The sequence below is a fragment of the Aulostomus chinensis genome, chromosome 1 (genome assembly GCF_037954235.1).
Source record: "Aulostomus chinensis isolate RoL2024-O1b breed Wild chromosome 1, RoL_Achi_v1.0, whole genome shotgun sequence".
NCBI classification, from domain to species: Eukaryota; Metazoa; Chordata; class Actinopteri; order Syngnathiformes; family Aulostomidae; genus Aulostomus; species Aulostomus chinensis.
This window is the reverse complement of record NC_141320.1, coordinates 2,628,319-2,647,229: the sequence shown is the minus strand read 5'-3', so window position 1 is coordinate 2,647,229 and position 18,911 is coordinate 2,628,319. Positions and strand designations below refer to the sequence as shown.

The following is an 18,911-nucleotide window of genomic DNA, read 5'->3' as shown; positions in this document are numbered from 1 at the left end:
TTTTTTCCTGACTGCTTGACGTCTCAGTCAGAACAGCTGAGATGAGAACTGAATGTCTGGATTTCTTCCTGACATCATCAGGGTCTGAGGAGTTCATTAATAAAATGATTCAGTAAGATGGGAGTTAGAACTTGGAGACCAAAGGAAGAACCTCCAAATTCAGGACCCTGAGATCAAAGTGAACACTCTGATCTCAGAGGTCTGGGATATTTCACATCCTGATGGCCCTCCAAAATAAGAGCCCTGTGTCACTGTCTAAAAATCATCATTTGTTTGTGAAAAAATCAGGGTCTGTTTGTCAGACTTTGTCAGACCTTTCCCCAAATCATCATTTGTTTGTGGAAATTAGATCCAGAAAACCACTGCAGTCCCTCGTACATGATTAGTGCCATAGTTTGTCTCACACGTTTCCTCTTTGATGGTTCCATGGTGGAATGGTGAGCACTCTGGACTCTGAATCCAGTGATCCCAGTTCAAACCTCAGTGGGTCCTCCAGCAGGTCTCTGACAGGTGTTGATAGAGGAGTTGTGGCTGCTGACTACAGTGGAAGACACCATCAACAATGATGTGTAGAAGCTCTCAGCTCCTTCAGTCACATGACTGGGTCATCCTGTCATGTCAGTGATGTCACTTGGCAGGACTGCCATTGCATTCTTAATTCTATAACATCTGAGATTAAAATCTATGGAATTACAACCAACAAGCAGTCAAACACCTGATCAGATGCTCCTTCATCAGGCTGAGAAGAATCAATCTAAACTGGGATGAAGAAAATTAACTGAGAGGAGAAACCTCCTGATTGGATGACATGGACCCACCTGATCCATGTCAGCCTTGTTGGAGCAGAAAGAGGTGGATCAGAGGAATCAGTGGATCAAGACTCAGGTGGCAGATGAAGAATCTCTGTATTCACAATGGAGTCAGAGAAATCTTCCAACGTGAGAGAACGTGACAGACCATTTTATACTGAAGACAGGCTGTGTGTGTGTGTGTGTGTGTGTGTGTGTCCCTACTGACTGGAAACTGAATAATAACCAGACTAACTTTTATCTTTGACCAAGTCTGGTTGACTCACTAAATTCATAACTCAAGTGATTATTTAATTAATGAACAGAACATTTGTCTAAAGTCATGATCAAATTCATGTAAAATCTGAGCAACGAGGGTTTGAAAATGTTCCAATGAGCCAAACCAATATTGACAGTTAAAAGAAGCCAATGTGGGAGGATTCTTTCTGTCTCAGCAGTAAAGACCAATCCCACAGCGCCAACCAGGTTGATTGCAGGTGATGTCAAGTGGTATTTAGAGGAAGCTCCTCATTGTGTTTGGTTCCATGGTGGAATGGTGAGCCCTCTGGACTCTGGGTCCAGTGATCCCAGTTCAAGTCTCAGAAGGACCTTCCTGTCTGGAATGTGTCCCATGTAACAAACTGATCAAGAGATGTTACGTGGTTCAAATGTTCTGGTTCGTTTCTTACTGCCATGAACACAGACTGTGTGTTTAATGTTAACAATAAATGCAACAACTAAGGAGCCAGTAGCTCCTGTGGAAAAAAAATTCTACTTTGTCAGTGAATTAATTCAGTCTGCAACTTTCAGTGTCTGTCAGGATGGCCGAGCGGTCTAAGGCGCTGCGTTCAGGTCGCAGTCTCTCCTGGAGGCGTGGGTTCAAATCCCACTTCTGACAAAGGACATTTTCTCCACATTCCTATGCATCCACAGTGGTAAATTCCAAACCCAGTTGAAGCTGCTCTCCACTGATGGGAGTGAGTGGTTGAACTGGCAGCAGAGGAGGCAAAGGAGCTTCCCTGTGACGTCCCAACATCGCCTGGTTTCCTCCAACATGGAGCAGCCACCAAACTCTAACTTCAATGTTGGATCAAAGTCTGCTGAAGAAATGTGTTTTCTTTCAAGTCACATTTTGTCCATTAACTTCATAATCAGAGTCGCCATCTCATCACATGACTAAAGTCTGGGTTCTGTAGTGGTGGTAAAATATCCTTCCATGCCCCTCACTAGTTTGCACACAGAAAAGCATATTTTACTGGTTTCAGATCTCTTAGCTTGTTCTCTCTCTTAAACCTGCTGAGGCAGCTTTCATTGTGTGATTCATTTTAAAATATAAATATGGAACAGAACCATTGGAATCAGATGTCAGGACATTTGAAGGAATGTCAATCTCCTGTTGAAATGTTGCAGTGTGCAGCTGAGGCTCTCTGGCAGTGGCACCAGGAGCCCCAATGGCAGAACCTGGACCCTCCTGGAGGAGAACCACAGGTGAGGGCCTTCTTGGCTCTAAATTGATGGAAATCAAGTGTCTGAGGCTGTTAGCAGCCATGAAGTTGATCTGGTTGGCACTGGTATTTGTTCTTGCTGCAGCTCAGGAGTGATTCAGGAGAAGAGTTTCAGAACAGCCCAGGTTGGGGACTGGAATTCTAAAATTTCCCCTGGAACCAAACAACCTTGGAGGGTAAAAGCTCCAATCATAGCCACTCAGATGCAGCAGCAGAAGAAGCTGTCATCCACCCTGACAGTCAGAGCATCAAGTCAAGAAAACATCACCATCTTGTAGTTCCAAACCTCCACCTGTCAGATTCAGCTACTTCTGATTGTGGGACTTTAAACTTGAACACAATGGAATTTGGACAAGGAGTTTTCCTTCCAGTCCAAACATCATCGTCCAGCCTCCAACCAGAGGTCCATCAGTTATCATGGAGCCACAGGTGGAGTCTGGATTCTTTTCAAGAAGGAGACGGCAATGACAGTCCTGCCAAGTGACATCACTGACATGAATGGATGACTTCAGTCATGTGACTGGATGACTTCAGTCATGTGACTGGATGGCAGTGCAGATTCCAATGTAGAGGTTGGGGAAATAGTCTCTGAGAATCCAACTTGAAGCCACGCCCTCCTTGTTCTTCAAAAACCCAAACAGCGACCATCAGTCTCCCACCAATCCTGTACTTGGTTCAATGTTGCTGTTCCATTTTGCAGCATTCATCCCCTCATTCTGGAGGCTTTAACATGAAAATGAAAATGCTGAGAGACACAAATGCAAATCAGGGTATTTGACCAGAGGTGACATATCTTTTAATGCCTTTCTTGTTATATTTGTTATATATGTTCTGTATGGTTATATTTGTTATGGTTGTTATGGAGTTTATGGTTATTATCTCTGTTTCTTGTGTCTTTGTCTTTGTTGTCCTCCCCTTCGTCCGTCCTGGATTTTTGACCTTGGTTGCAGGAAGCGTGTGACCTCAAGTCCTTTTTCTGTGTTGCTGAACGTAGAGCCTTGCTTCATTGTGCTAGCTAAAGTGTGATCCTCCCTGCTAATTCCTTATTTCATTGACTAATTACCCACCAAAAATTAATACCTACTTGCTTTATTTGGCTGAAGTTTAAAAGACCATCATTCTGGTAGCAACAGTCTTTCTGCCTTGTAAATTCTCCACTCCAAGCTAACGATGGCTTCTCCCTCTTGTCCTCCTCTCTCCTGCTCAGAGTGCCACATGTTTTCTTCCTCCTCTGCCTCCTTTAGTGATACTGATAAGTGTGTTAAATGTAGTTTTCTTGTTGTGTTGGAGGTGAGGCTTATGGTGAGGCTGAATTGGACCTGCAGCGGCTCTGCACCAAAAGCTGCGAGAGCTAGCCAATGCTCACTAGCTGGTGCAGACCAACTTAGCTTAGCTCCTGGCTTAGGCCCAACTAGCGCTCCCCCAGAAGCTCCCAAGCATCTGGGAGAGCGCCAAGAAAAGTTGGGCCTAAGCTAGGATATGCTTGCTCATGAAGAATTGTTGGGTGTAAATTCATTTAAGGAGTGTTGAACTGGACCTGTTCTACTTGTAAAGTGTAACTTTTGTTATTTGGTGCTTTACAGGGTGATGACTTGCTGGGGACACTTTATCACAGCAGTGGACAAACATCAGCATTCAACACCCAGCAGCTCCTCTGATCAACAGAACAAGTTAAAGTATTCTGAGAAGGAGGGCATCGATCCCTCTACTGCTCACATGCTAAGCTAGCGCTCTACCATTGGAGCTAATTCCCCTGTTAAGGAGCACAGCAGATAATGCACCTTGACCTTCATGCATGGTTTAATGAGCGTCACCAGTTGAAGCTTCTCTGGTTGACCAATGTAATGGAGACCAAGGGTTCCATGACATCAATGATTAATTGAAGGTAGCATTTGTCTTGGTATTAAGAGTTTATGTAAATTAGAGGATCACACACATGTTAATGGTGAGGTTTATTGAATCAGCAAACAAGTGAAACATTTTCTATGCCATGTGTTCCAGGGGGGGACCTGGGAAGCACAGGGGGACCGGCCATCCTGCCTGTGGAAAATGTAGACCCCAGTGTCAGTCAGTGGGAATCACTGTGCAAGGCCTGGTATTTTGTGTTGATCTAGTTTGTCTCATGTAAATGTGGCAGTTTCAGTCATCACGGTCAGTCCTCACCTCTTCCTGGTGGTTTCCTTAAAGGGGGTGGAGCCAAAAGGGGAGAGTGGCCCAAGGAAGCTCCTTAAGAGCTGTAGGTGCAAACCTTTGCTCCCAGATGGGGGAGGGGGTACAATCACAGACAAGGTTGATTGAATGATTATGTGGATGTATGACTGAGTTGGTGTAGTAGTCTGGAATCATGTATATATTTAGTCAGGTTAAGTTGTTGCTGGTTTGATGTAAATATTGATTGTAGAGCATGGTTGTGGTCTCACCTCCACTCTATGGGCCATCCATCGTCATCTTCTGCTTATTCCTTACTAGTAAGGGTCGCGGGGGGGGGCTGGAGCCTATCCCAGCATCTATGGGCGAGAGGCGGGGTTCACCCTGGACAGGTCGCCAGTCCATCACAGGGCCAACACACAGAGACGAACAACCATTCACACTCATACCTACGGTCAATTTAGAGAATCCAATCAGCCTCGTCCCCAAATTGCATGTTTTTGGACTGTGGGAGGAAGCTGGAGTATCAGAGAGGACGCACGCAGGCACGGGGAGAACATGGAGACTCCACACAGAAAGATCCCGCGCCCGAGCCAGGACTCAAACCCGGAACCTTCTTGCTGTGAGGGCACAGTGCTAACCACTGCACCATCCTGCAGGCCCGCTATGGGGGCTGGTCTGTCTAATTTCCTGCAGCCAGGAGGGAATTAAAGGCAGTCAGGGGTTTTTAATTTAAGTTGATGGTGTCTCATGCAATCTCTTTCAATACTCCAGTGGTGGTTTAAGTGAAGAAAAACATGGGTTAGTCAGTAGGACTCTGTGTGTGTGTGTGTGTGTGTGTGTGTGTGTGTGTGTGTGTGTGTGTGTGTGTGTGTGTGTGTGTTTCCATGCAGACTTTTCCTTGTGACAACCGATTTGATTTGGAAACCATCTCATCTAAATCTCCTCTCCAAAAACCCTCTTCTGCAACTTTGTACCCAAGTTGTCTCCTCATCAGGCACCACAGTATCCAGTAGGTTCAGTTCAAACAGTCATCAGTGATTAATGTTCATGTTCAATGATGAGGTTTTGATTTATTCTTCTAGAATCATTTGAACAAACCCTCCTCAACACTGTGAAGCCTTCATCTGACAGGAGGAGTTTCTTTTCCCAGTGATTCCACTGACAGTGAAAAGCTTTGTTCATCAGACTGGTCTGATAGGATCAACTACTGGTTGCTCTGGAGTGCAAACAGCAACCTGTCAGGAAACATTAGTCAGATCAAAGCCAAGATTAAAGCAAGAGCCTCCAGATCAAAGACAGAATTGATGATAATGTCATCAGGGGGCTTTGATAGTATATTTATTTGTACCTAGAATTCTGTCTTTGATCTCAGGAGGACATGAAAGAAACACAATTGAGGAAAGCAGAGGAGAACATTCAGCTTCATTAGAAACACTTGAACTGTTCAACGGTAGAATTTGTTTGAAACAGTTTACAACACTGAGTGACAGGATTGAAGAGGGAAGGTTTTCTACTTTAAATTTAATTCTAACTTTAAACTGGGCATGAACATTTTTAGTAGTTCATATTCTAACATACAGAGGAAGTCATGACATTCCCTTTTTTTTAACCTGTCCTGTTCAGGAAATGGAAATGGAAATTTAGCTGCTATGTTGAATCAGAAAAACCTTTTGAAGTCTACTTTTGCTTCAGTCAGGAAGTGGACTGTTGTTAACTCTTACAATGGTTGGTGATTCTGGTGGAAGAAAATATCCTTATGAACCTCTTTTTAACAGACACATATTTCTAAAGATGCAGGTTTATTTTATTTTTCTTCTTTTAGCAGAGGATGGTTTCGATCCATCGACCTCTGGGTTATGGGCCCAGCACGCTTCCTCTGCGCCACTCTGCTCTCCCATTGACGGAACAGTCCTTGTTTTAGGAGAGCATTATCTGTCTTTGTCTCTGCCCTGCTCTCCTGCTCTCTTTCCCCTCATTTAGTCCTTGACATGATCCATGCTCTACAGCTCTGCGGGTGGAATGAAGACCTGCGTCTGCTCTGCCCGTGCCGTCCTTCGTCTCAACCTAAATTGTTTGACCCACCTTTATAATGCTGCAGACAACACAACCAAACTGGCCCCGATCAGGATTTGACCGGCCGAAACATGCCCTAAAAACACCAAGAATAATATCCACCACCTTCTGAACGGCGCCTGGCCCGTCTCCTGCATCAGGGGCCGCCGCAGTCGCGCATCAGCTGTTCAACAGCTGTTCGCCGCAACACTCAATGAGACAAAGACATCGAAGCTCAAACTGCTGTTGAGAAAGCCGTGATCGTATAGTGGTTAGTACTCTGCGTTGTGGCCGCAGCAACCCCGGTTCGAATCCGGGTCACGGCAGCATGAGATAAATTTCTTTGTGTGTATTGATGGACACAAGCCACGCAGAAATTTCCCACAATGCAATAGGGCAGTGTTTGGTCAGTGCTGAGCAGGCGTCAGTCTGAAAATGATGTCACATTATTGTGTCATCACTTGACCAGACCCAAAAGTAGGCTCAGGTATCAGTTTCTTCTCAATGCTAACGTCTGCTAGCTTAGTCTGCTACTTTGATGGCTTTGTCTGCTCTAAGGTCCAGACCCCTGGATGTGGTGGTTCCTACCTGAACGTAGATTCTGTCAGCTCATGTTGTTAAATCAACTCACCAGGAACACCAGTAGATTTCAATGGACTGACAATGAGTCTCATTGAATGGTAAACATGTCAAATATGAAGTCATCACCTGAGGAGGTCTGCTGCTGGAATGAAGCTCCAGATATTCACAAGATATTCTAGATCTTAAAATAAAGCATTTTTATATTTGATTTCTTATTCATTCAGGTCATCCAGTCATGTGACTGAAGTCATCCAGTCACGTGACTGAAGTCATCCATTCATGTCAGTGATGTCACTTGGCAGGACTGTCATTGCCGTCTCATTCTAGAAAAGAATCCAGACTCCACATACAAGATGGTTGATGTTTTCTTGACTTGATGCTCTGACTGTCAGGGTAGATGACAGCTTCTTCTGCTGCTGCATCTGAGTGGCTAGGATTGGAGGTTTTACCTCCCAAGGTTGTTTGGTTCCAGGGGAAACTTCAAAATTCCAGTCCCCAACCTGGGCTGTTCTGAAACTCTTCTCCTGAATCACTCCTGAGCTGCAGCAAGAAAAAATACCAGTGCCAACCAGATCAACTTCATGGCTGTTTTTGTAGTGATTTGATGCCTCATGAGGAGAAAATTTGGGCACAAAGGTTGGACAAGAGTGTTTGTGGAGGGGTGTTTTTTTGTTGTTGTTGCAGTGTTGTAAGTCACTGTACCTGCAGCTGAATGATTGAACTTTCTCCAAATGTCCTCAAGATGGTTTCCAATGACATCAGTTGTCACAAGAGGAAGTCTGCATGTAAACACACTCAGGTGTGCCCAGCTATTCTTATGAGAACATTCGATCAACTTCATTCTATGTGCAGCCTAACCTTAATCTTAATCTTAATCTTAACCAACTGAATCTTAATCTTTATTTGAAACTAAACTCAATCCAGACCTTCACTCTGAAAGAACTCACAAACTGCATTGCGCTGCATCAGGGCCGGTCTTTGGTCCCCATGAGGACGAGGACTCCTGATCAGTGTTGATGATGGAAATGGTCTCCAACACCATAAAACAAGAAATACACACACGTGTAAACACACACAGTGACCCCGCATGTCGTTTTTGCCCAACTTAAATTTTCATTCATTACCCAGAACCTCTCAAAAGCCCTGAAGAAAAATTGAATATTTGGAGTTTGAAAGCCATAAATCACATCCATATCATCTTGTCCATCTCAGTCTGACCTCATCTTTGTTTGTTGTTTTTTAAAGAGGGACAAATTGGTACTTGGTCAAAAAAGCACTGTGGGAAAATGATCCTGCTTTCAGGGAGGTCTTTGGTGAGTTTGCTAACAATGCAGAGAACCATGACGGTACCAAGCACAAGGCTGCTGCCCTCTGCATCACAGCTACACTTTGGAGTCTGTTTGAACTGAATGTGAAGGGTCTGACATCATCACACCAGTATGACAACAAGTGACCATGAACCAAAAGAAAACCTTCACTGATGAGTCCATGGATCTCATTGATCTGTGCCATTTCCTGATCTTCAGGTTCTGTCTTTGATTTCTTTCTTTGATCTCTAAATTCTGTGCTTTGGTTTCCTTGGTCAGTCTTTGAATTCTGGTTCATAATAAAAAAGAACTCCCAGCATATTTCTGCAGACCATAGATAGGGATTTTACCAACTGCACCATAGCAACCCTCTTGCTGTCTGCTGTTGTGCCATTGAAAAGTAAGACAGCCTGGCAGTCAACAAACTGGGCTCAACAGAAGAATGTCAACGAAAGATGGATTAAAGACCAGGAGGAAATGTAACCAACCTACAAAGATGGAGGGGAATTGAGACCCACATGTTTGCCATCCTTGATGAACTGTCCACTGGTGCAGGGGATGAGGTCATGGCCATGATCTGGGAGCCAGTCCTGGATGTTAAATGCCCTGATGATGGACAGTGCAGTGGCAAAATGTCTGGTCCACTGACTGAACTCTGCCACAAATGAGGAACAACAGTCAGCAAGCAGTAGAAACGAAGAGGAGAAATGGAGAGAACAGAAAGAATGAGAGATCATGGAGGAAAGAGGCTGATATTTGCAAGTGTCCTGAGTACAACACAGCAATCTAGAGAAACCATGACCTGGATTACTGAGGACCTCCACTGGCAGTTCATTTCTGTTGATCATAGGGCCATGCTGGGTGAAGCAGGAATGAATCCTGGGACTGAGGTTGTGGAGCAATGGTCACCTTTCCTGCTGAAACTGTCAATTCTTCTGCTTGGTTCTCTCCACAAAACCAGTCCCTTAACGGAGCTCAAACCCCAGTTACAGCTGTGAGAGCCCAGAATCTGACACACTGGACCATCAGGAACAGCTTTGTGCTTTCAAACAACAGAGACGACACTCAAGGACTCAGGGAATGCAGGAATCTCTGGCCTCAGCTGACATGTTGAATTTCAGCAACACTTCATGATGCTGAGTTTCGCAAACCAATGAGAAGATGAAGGAGGCCGTCAACTCCTTCAAGCTCAACATCTCCACTGCTTTACCCAGGAGGTCAGGAGGTCAAAGCAGAACCTGCACCCCCCACCTCTGATGTTTACTCCACACAGAGATGAGGGGTCTGTTCAGAAGAGTGAGCTGGAGTCTGGGCAAGTCTTTTCATTCAGTCCCTGGTTGAAACAATTGTCTCCACCAACTTCAGTATGGGTCTGGACCTGCACAGGTTCCAATCCCTGTCTTGGTCCCAAGGGTTTGTTGAACCAGAGAAGCTTCAAGTGGTGACGCTCATTAAACCCTGCATGAAGGTCAACCTGCATTATCTGCTGTGCTCATTAGCAGGGACTTAGCTCCAATGGTAGAGTGCTAGCTTAGCATGTGAGAGGTAGAGGGATCCATGCCCTCCTTCTCAGAATACTTCAGCTTGTTCTGTTGATCAGAGGAGCTGCTGGGTGATGAATGCTGATGTTTGTCCACTGCTGTGATAAAGTGTCCCCTGTTACTGAGATGTGGATGAACACCTGCTCAGGTCAAAGCTGCAATCAAACCAGGGACTCTGAACCACACAGTGAAGGAGTTTGTCATCAAGATTTATGGCAGCTTTGAAACTTCCCACCATCTCCTGAATGTGGAGCAACTTGTCCTGCCAAAACTGTCCCCTCTTCCATTCTTAATAACACCTGTCCTGACTGGCAATCAAGCTAGGCTGCAGCGGTGAAAGCACTGAATGCAGCCAGGATACACAATGACTCAGGATACACAGGAATCTGTTGACTCAGCTGGAGAAGCAGAGGGTCCACCAAGACCAGCAGACACCTTCATTCTTGATTCTTGATTTCAAGGGCAGCCCCTTGAGATGCACCATCTCATTTTGGAGGGGGTCCTGACAAATAATGACCAACAATACAACAATAATAAAAGTAGATTATATTTTCAACACAAGGACACACACATCATACACCCAGGTACAGGCCAACAATGTTCCCCAAAGCCCCCCCCCCCCCACCACCACCACCACCACCACCACCATCCAGTATTATACAAAGTATGATCAGAGATCCCACTGCAGAATAAGAGTGGGCCTGTGTTCACATACTCATACATTTAAACACCCATCTCAATAAATACTGCTTCCATGCACCATTAAAGTACACAATGAATATTCATACACAAATATCCACATATTTACAGTACAGAGAACAAACAAGAACAAGTAGAGAGTGAATCCTGGAGAGAAAAGGGGAGGTGCATCAGAAACGAGAGCAGATGTTTGAAAATGCTTGATGATTTGAAGATGAGAAAGGAAGAGAGAGACCCAAGTGAGGAGGAAAGGTTGTTCCAATCTGATGGAGCTTTACATACAACCGGTCAAAGCAGGAGGCCGTCCCCACTGATCCTGGATCTGCTCGATGTTCCTGCCTGTTAAAAGGAAGGTGTTCATCACCACTGTTGCAGGATGTGCTGCTGATGGAGAATTGTTGGGTGTAGATTCATTGAAGCAGTTTGGTGCTGGACCTGCTCTACTAGTAAAGAGTCATGAGAGAACTTTGTTGTGATTTGGTTCTAACAAATAAAAATGATTTGACTTGATTTGGTGCCTCAGGAGGAGAAAATTTGGGCACAAAAGTTGGACAAGAGTGTTTGTGGAGGTTGTGGATCAAAGTTCTATTTATATCCAACACATAAAATCAAACAATGTGAAGCAGGCTAATGAACAATAAATCAAATATAAAAATGCTTTATTTTAAGATCTAGAATATCTTGTGAATATCTGGAGCTTCATTCCAGCAGCAGACCTCCTCAGGTGATGACTTCATATTTGACATGTTTACCATTCAATGAGACTCATTGTCAGTCCATTGAAATCTACTGGTGTTCCTGGTGAGTTGATTTAACAACATGAGCTGACAGAATCTACGTTCAGGTAGGAACCACCACATCCAGGGGTCTGGACCTTTGAGCAGGCAGAGCCATCAAAGTAGCAGACTAAGCTAGCAGACATTAGCATTGAGAAGAAACTGATACCTGAGCCTACTTTTGGGTCTGGACCTTTGAGCAGGCAGAGCCATCAAAGTAGCAGACTAAGCTAGCAGACATTAGCATTGAGAAGAAACTGATACCTGAGTCTACTTTTGGGTCTGGTCAAGTGATGACACAATAATATGACATCATTGTCAGACTGACGCCTGCTCAACACTGACCAAACACTGCCCTATTGCATCGTGGGAAATTTCTGCTTGGCTTATGTCCATCAACACACACAAAGAAATTTATCTCATGCTACCGTGACGCGGATTCGAACCGGGGTTGCTGCGGCCACAACACAGAGTACTGACCACTATACGATCATGGCTTCCGCAACAGCAGTTTGAGCTTCTATGTCTTTACTGATTGAGTGTTGCGGCGAACAGCTGTTGAACAGCTGATGGGCGACTGAGGCGGCCCCTGATGCAGGAGACGGGCCAGGACCCGTTCAGAAGGTGGTGAATATTATTCTTGGTGTTTTTAGGGCATGTTCCCACCCATCTTCACGTGGGTGACAAAAATGGATTTTTTGTAAAGATTTCGGCGCGAGTTCGGCCTGTCAAATCCTGATCGGGGCCAGTTTGGTTGTGTTGTCTGCAGCGCCTGGCGCGCTCAGCGGGAGCGAGTCCGATCATTATAAAGGTGGGTCAAACAATTTAGGTTGAGACGAAGGACGGCACGGGCAGAGCAGACGCAGGTCTTCATTCCACCCGCAGAGCTGTAGAGCATGGATCATGTCAAGGACTAAATGAGGGGAAAGAGAGCAGGAGAGCAGGGCAGAGACAAAGACAGAGAATGCTCTCATAAAACAAGGACTGTTCCGTCAATGGTAGAGCAGAGTGGCGCAGAGGAAGCGTGCTGGGCCCATAACCCAGAGGTCGATGGATCGAAACCATCCTCTGCTAAAAGAAGAAAAATAAAATGAACCAGTGTCTTTAGAAATGCGTGTCTGTTAAAAAGAGGTTCATAAGGATTTTTTCTTCCTCCACAATCACCAACCATTGTGAGAGTTAACAACAGTCCACTTTCTGACTGAAGCAAAAGTAGACTTCAAAAGGTTTTTCTGATTCAACATAGCAGCTAAATTTCCATTTCCATTTCCTGAACAGGACAGGTTAAAAAAAAGGGAATGTCATGACTTCCTCTGTATGTTAGAATGTGAACGACTAAAAATGTTCATGCCCAGTTTTAAGTTAGAATTAAACTGAAAATACCGAAATCTCCCCTCTTCAATCCTGTCACTCAGTGTTGTAAACTGTTTCAAACAAATTCTACTGTTCAACAGTTCGAGTGTTTCAAATGAAGCTGAATGTTCTCCTCTACTTTCCTCAGTTGTGTTTCTTTCATGTCCTCCTGAGATCAAAGATAGAATTCCAGGTACAAATAAAGACACTATCAAAGCCCCCCTGATGACATCATCATCAATTCTGTCTTTGATCTGGAGGCTCTTGCTTTAATCTTGGCTTTGATCTGACTAATGTTTCCTGACAGGTTGCTGTTTCCACTCCAGAGCAACCAGTAGTTGATCCTATCAGACCAGTCTGATGAACGTAGCTTTTCACTGTCAGTGGAATCACTGGGAAAAGAAACTCCTCCTGTCAGATGAAGGCTTCACTGTGTTGAGGAGGGTTTGTTCAGATGATTCTGGAAGAATAAATCAAAACCTCATCATTGAACATGAACATTAATCACTGATGACTGTTTTAACTGAACCTACTGGATACTGTGGTGCCTGATGAGGAGACAACTTGGGTACAAAGTTGAAGAAGAGGGTTTTTGGAGAGGAGATTTAGATGAGATGGTTTCCAAATCAAATCGGTTGTCACAAGGGAAAGTCTGCATGGAAACACACACACACACACACACACACACACACACACACACAGAGTCCTACTGACTAACCCATGTTTTTCTTCACTTAAACCACCACTGGAGTATTGAAAGAGATTGCATGAGACACCATCAACTTACATTAAAAACCCCTGACTGCCTTTAATTCCCTCCTGGCTGCAGGAAATTAGACAGACTAGACCATAGCGGGGCTGCACGGTGGTGCAGTGGTCAGCACTGTGCCTTCACAGCAAGAAGGTTCTGGGTTCGGGTCCTGGCTCGGGCGTGGGATCTTTCTGTGTGGAGTTTGCATGTTCTCCCCGGGCCTGCGTGGGTTCTCTCCAGGTACTCCGGCTTCCTCCCACTGTCCAAAGACATGGACATTAGGGGACGAGGCTGATTGATACTCTAAATTGACCGTAGGCGTGAGCGTGAATGGTTGTTCGTCTGTGTGTTGGACCTTCGATGGACTGGTGACCTGTCCAGGGTGAACCCCGCCTCTCGCCCGTAGATGCTGGGATAGGCTCCAGCCCCCCCCCCCCCCCCGTGACCCTTACTAGTAAGGAATAAGAGGAAGATGACGATGGATGGCCCATAGAGTGGAGGTGAGACCACAACCATGCTCTACAATCAATATTTACATCAAACCAGCAACAACTTAACCTGACTAAATATATACATGATTCCAGACTACTACACCAACTCAATCATACATCCACATAATCATTCAATGAACCTCGCCTGTGATTGTACCCCCTCTCCCATCTGGGAGCAAAGGTTTGCACCTACAGCTCTAAAGGAGCTTCCTTGGGCCACTCTCCCCTTTTGGCTCCACCCCCTTTAAGGAAACCACCAGGAAGAGGTGAGGACTGACGTGACGACTGAAACTGCCACATTTACATAAGACAAACTCGATCAACACTAAATACCAGGCCTTGCACAGTGATTCCCACTGACTGACACTGGGGTCTTCATTTTCCACAGGCAGGATGGCCGGTCCCCCTGTGCTTCCCAGGTCCCTCCCTGGAACACATGGCATAGCAAATGTTTCACATATTTGCTGATTCAATAAACCTGACCATTAACATGTGTGTGTGCCTCTAATTTACATAAACTGTTAATACCAAGACAAATGCTACCTTCAATTCATCATTTATGTCATGGAACCCTTGGTCTCCATTACATTGGTCAACCAGAGAAGCTTCAACTGGTGACGCTCATTCAACCATGATGAAGGTCAACGTGCATCATCTGCTGTGCTCCTTAACAGGGGAATTAGCTCAAATGGTAGAGCGCTCGCTTAGCATGTGAGAGGTAGAGGGATCGATGCCCTCATTCTCCATTATACTTTAACTTGTTCTGTTGATCAGAAGAGCTGCTGGGTGATGAATGCTGATGTTTGTCCACTGCTGTGATAAAGTGTCCCCTGTTACTGAGATGAGGATGAACACCTGCTCAGGTCAAAGCTGCAATGAAGTCAAGTCATCACCCTGTAAAGCACCAAATAACAAAAGTTACACTTTACAAGTAGAACAGGTCCAGTTCCACACTCCTTAAATGAATTTACACCCAACAATTCTTCATGAGCAAGCACATCCTAGCTTAGGCCCAACTTTTCTTGGCGCTCTCCCAGATGCTTGGGAGCTTCTGGGGGAGCGCTAGTTGGGCCTAAGCCAGGAGCTAAGCTAAGTTGGTCTGCACCAGCGAGTGAGGGTTGGCTAGCTCTTGCAGCTTTTGGTGCAGAGCCGCTGCAGGTCCAATTCAACATCGCTAAGCCTCACCTCCAACACAACAAGAAAACTACATTTAACACACTTATCAGTATCACTAAAGGAGGCAGAGGAGGAACAAAACATGTGGCACTCTGAGCAGGAGAGAGGAGGACAAGAGGGAGAAGCCATCATTAGCTTAGCCTGTTTACAAGGCAGAAAGACTGTTGCTACAAGAATGATGGTCTTTTAAACTTCAGCCAAATAAAGCAAGTAGGTATTAATTTTTGGTGGGTAATTTGTCAACGAAATAAGGAATTAGCAGGGAGGATCACACTTTAGCTAACACAATGAAGCAAGGCTCTACGTTCAGCAACACAGAAAAAGGAGTTGAGGTCACACGCTTCCTGCAACCAGGGTCAAAAATCCAGGACGGACGAAGGGGAGGACAACAAAGACAAAGACACAAGAAACAGAGATAATAACCATAAACTCCATAACAACCATAACAAATATAACCATACAGAACATATATAACAAATATAACAAGAAAAGCATTAAAAAATGTCACCTCTGGTCAAATACTCTGATTTGCATTTGTGTCTCTCAGCATTTTCATTTTCATGTTAAAGCCTCCAGAATGAGGGGAGGGGTCAGGGGCAGTTTACTGTGTTGTCTGCAAACTGAATTACAGGAAACCTGAACTTCCACTGTCAATGTATCCAACTGATTCATAATTTTTTGATCTATACATAGATAACTTGTAGTTATTGCCCACACACTCACACACACACACACACACACACACACACACACACACACACACACACACACACACACACACACACACACACACACACACACATTTTGTGAAACAACTCAGGAGACATTAGGTGTTTTACTTCGAGGGATTCATTCATGATAAATGAGCATGGAGGAGACCCAGTAATCATCAACACAAGCGTCACATGAGCAGGTCACCACCCACTTTTATTGATTGGTTCTTGTAAGAATCACTCCTAACGCCATCAGGATGTCATTTTTTGTCCTGCCCTGTCTCAACTGTTGGAGCACAGCTACAGCCTGAACTCTGCCACTACCTTATCCCTCCCTAACAACCTCATACAGACCCACTATCTGGACTAGCCTGACCCCCCTGACCCTCAGTCACTCGTAGCGCCTCCCACCGGAGGGAATAGGAGCATCGGTGAGCTCTGACTGTTGGGATGCACATCCATGTGATGGAAGAGCTGTTTTAAACAGGGAATCATTTGACCTCTTGACCTGTGTGGGCAGGTACAGAGGGACGATTCCATCATGAACAATAATATTACTAAACAAATGGGTCTTTAGCTTCTTTCTGAAGGCGTCCTCAGCGTCCTCATGTCCAGTGGGAGAGCGTTCCAGAGTCTAGGAGCTGCAAACTGGAAGGTTCACTCTCCTTCAGTGAGGCTGAATCCCTGTGGTCAGGGAGGATAAGGGACCCCACAGGTATCACTAAAGTGCTTTAGACTGCAAAGCACTCAGCTAATCAAGCTGGGATCAACTGCTGTGGTGATCAAGGTATCAACATATAGAACAAACAAAGAAAACAAAGTTGAGGAAAAGCACACAAAGAAAAAACTATGAACATAAACAGAACATCTTCTACACCAGATGTCACACGGCTCAGTAGACCTCTGGTTTGACCCTTAGCAGGTCCAGTCTCCAGGGTGCCCCCATCATTCTGCTTTTCAGTTGCAGGATATGCAGCAGAATCCCGTCGCTCCTCTGCAGAAGAACATGTGAGAGCGTCTGCTTGCTCTTCTCTGACTGGACGTAGGGGAGAGTCTGCTTGCTCTTCTCTGGCTGGACGTAGGGGAGAGTCTGTTTGCTCTTCTCTGGCTGGACGTAGGGGAGAGGCTGTTTGCTCTTCTCTGGCTGGACGTAGGGGAGAGTCTGCTTGCTCTTCTCTGGCTGGACGTAGGGGAGAGTCTGCTTGCTCTTCTCTGGCTGGACGTAGGGGAGAGTCTGCTTGCTCTTCTCTGGCAGGACGTAGGGGAGAGTCTGTTTGCTCTTCTCTGGCTGGACGTAGGGGAGAGTCTGCTTGCTCTTCTCTGGCTGGACGCAGGGGAGAGTCTGCTTGCTCTTCTCTGGCTGGACGTAGGGGAGAGTCTGTTTGCTCTTCTCTGGCTGGACGTAGGGGAGAGTCTGCTTGCTCTTCTCTGGCAGGACGTAGGGGAGAGTCTGTTTGCTCTTCTCTGGCTGGACGTAGGGGAGAGTCTGCTTGCTCTTCTCTGGCTGGACGTAGGGGAGAGTCTGCTTGCTCTTCTCTGGCTGGACGTAGGGGAGAGTCTGTTTGCTCTTCTCTGGCTGGACGTAGGGGAGAGTCTGCTTGCTCTTCTCTGGCTGGACGTAGGGGAGAGTCTGTTTGCTCTTCTCTGGCTGGACGTAGGGGAGAGTCTGCTTGCTCTTCAGAAGTTTGCTGGACCTTCACTTGAAGGTTATGATTTTCCTCTTTCAAACAGCTTTTTAAATCATGAAGATTTCCCAGGATTTCCCTCTGAGCACTGCTCCTTTTCTTCTTTTGTGTTCTCACTGCACATAGAAGACTCTGAACTTCACCGTTCAGACTGTCACTCTTTGTGGGGTCCTGGTCCTTCCTTGATTCAAGGTGGGCCAACTCTGCAGTGAAGGTCTCTGTCTCCTGAGATGCAGTAGAAACTCGTCTCCTCAAACATCCATTTTCTTCCTCTCTCTACTCACTCTGGGACCTCAGCTGTTCAAGAGTCGCCTTCTTCTCAGTGAGTTCTTGTCTCATTTTTTTCTTCTCTGCTTGGATGGAGTTGAGCTCACACTTGAGGTCACACTTCTCCTTGTAAACCATCTTCACCTGAAGCTGAAGATTGTGGAGTTGTGTGTTCAGGTCTCTGATCTTAGTCTGGTTCTCCTCTCTCACAGATTCAAGGTTGCCCACCATGGCAGACATGTTCTCTACCAGCTGATATGCAATAATCTTCTCTTGTCCAAGACTAGAAACCTGTCCCCACAAATTCTGGTTTTCTGTCCATCTCTTGTCACACAGAGACTGAAGCTGATCAAGTGCACTTTTCTTCTCTGTCAGGTCTTCCTCAAGACATTTCATCTCCACCTGTTCACTCTCCCTCAGAGACTGAACCTGGGTCAGCTCTTTTCTGAGCTCATTGTTCTCTCCATCAACCTTCCTCCCCTCACACTGAAGACTGTGGACTGTTGCGTTCAGATCTTCTGTCTGAGTCTGGTTCTTGTCCTGGACCGTTTGGAGGTTGGCCACCACAGCAGTGAGGTTCTGGAGCTCCTGGATTGCTCTTTTATTCTCATGTTCAAGAGTAGAAACTTGTTCCCTCAAATTCAGGTTTTCTGCCTGTGTGTTGTCACACAGAGACTGAAGCTGCTCAAGGGCAGCTTTCTTCTCAGTCAGGTCCTCCTGCTCTGTCAGCCTGAGAGATGGAGGAGCAGGATCACATTGACCAGGATCATTCAGTGGATAAATCCAGCTCCTACTGAGATCCACCAGATCTCTGAATGCTCCAACTACACAATCCAATGGAGTCATAGCCTTCTGTTCTGGGTTGATCTGAAGATCTTGAGCCAGACTAAATCTCCTGGAACTGTCAAGTCTTTAAAGACCAAAACTGCCCCATAAAAGTGGAGTCTGGATTCTTTTCTAGAATGAGACGGCAATGACAGTCCTGCAGAGTGACATCACTGACATGACTGATGACTTCAGTCACATGACTGGAGGACAGTGTAGATACCAATGTAGAGGTTGGGGAAATAGTCT

At 45.5% G+C, this 18,911-nt stretch overlaps 3 non-coding genes across 3 annotated transcripts; all 3 read left to right on the top strand.

Moving 5' to 3' along the window:
- The first annotated feature begins 1,603 nt into the window (after positions 1 to 1,603).
- trnal-cag (transfer RNA leucine (anticodon CAG)) lies at positions 1,604 to 1,686 on the top strand. The gene has a single exon. It is a non-coding gene; the product is annotated as a tRNA-Leu (tRNA).
- Positions 1,687 to 6,750: 5,064 nt separating this feature from the next.
- On the top strand, positions 6,751 to 6,822 carry trnah-gug (transfer RNA histidin (anticodon GUG)). Its single transcript has one exon. It is a non-coding gene; the product is annotated as a tRNA-His (tRNA).
- A 5,581-nt stretch (positions 6,823 to 12,403) lies between these two features.
- trnam-cau (transfer RNA methionine (anticodon CAU)) lies at positions 12,404 to 12,475 on the top strand. Its single transcript has one exon. It is a non-coding gene; the product is annotated as a tRNA-Met (tRNA).
- The last annotated feature ends 6,436 nt before the right edge of the window (positions 12,476 to 18,911 follow it).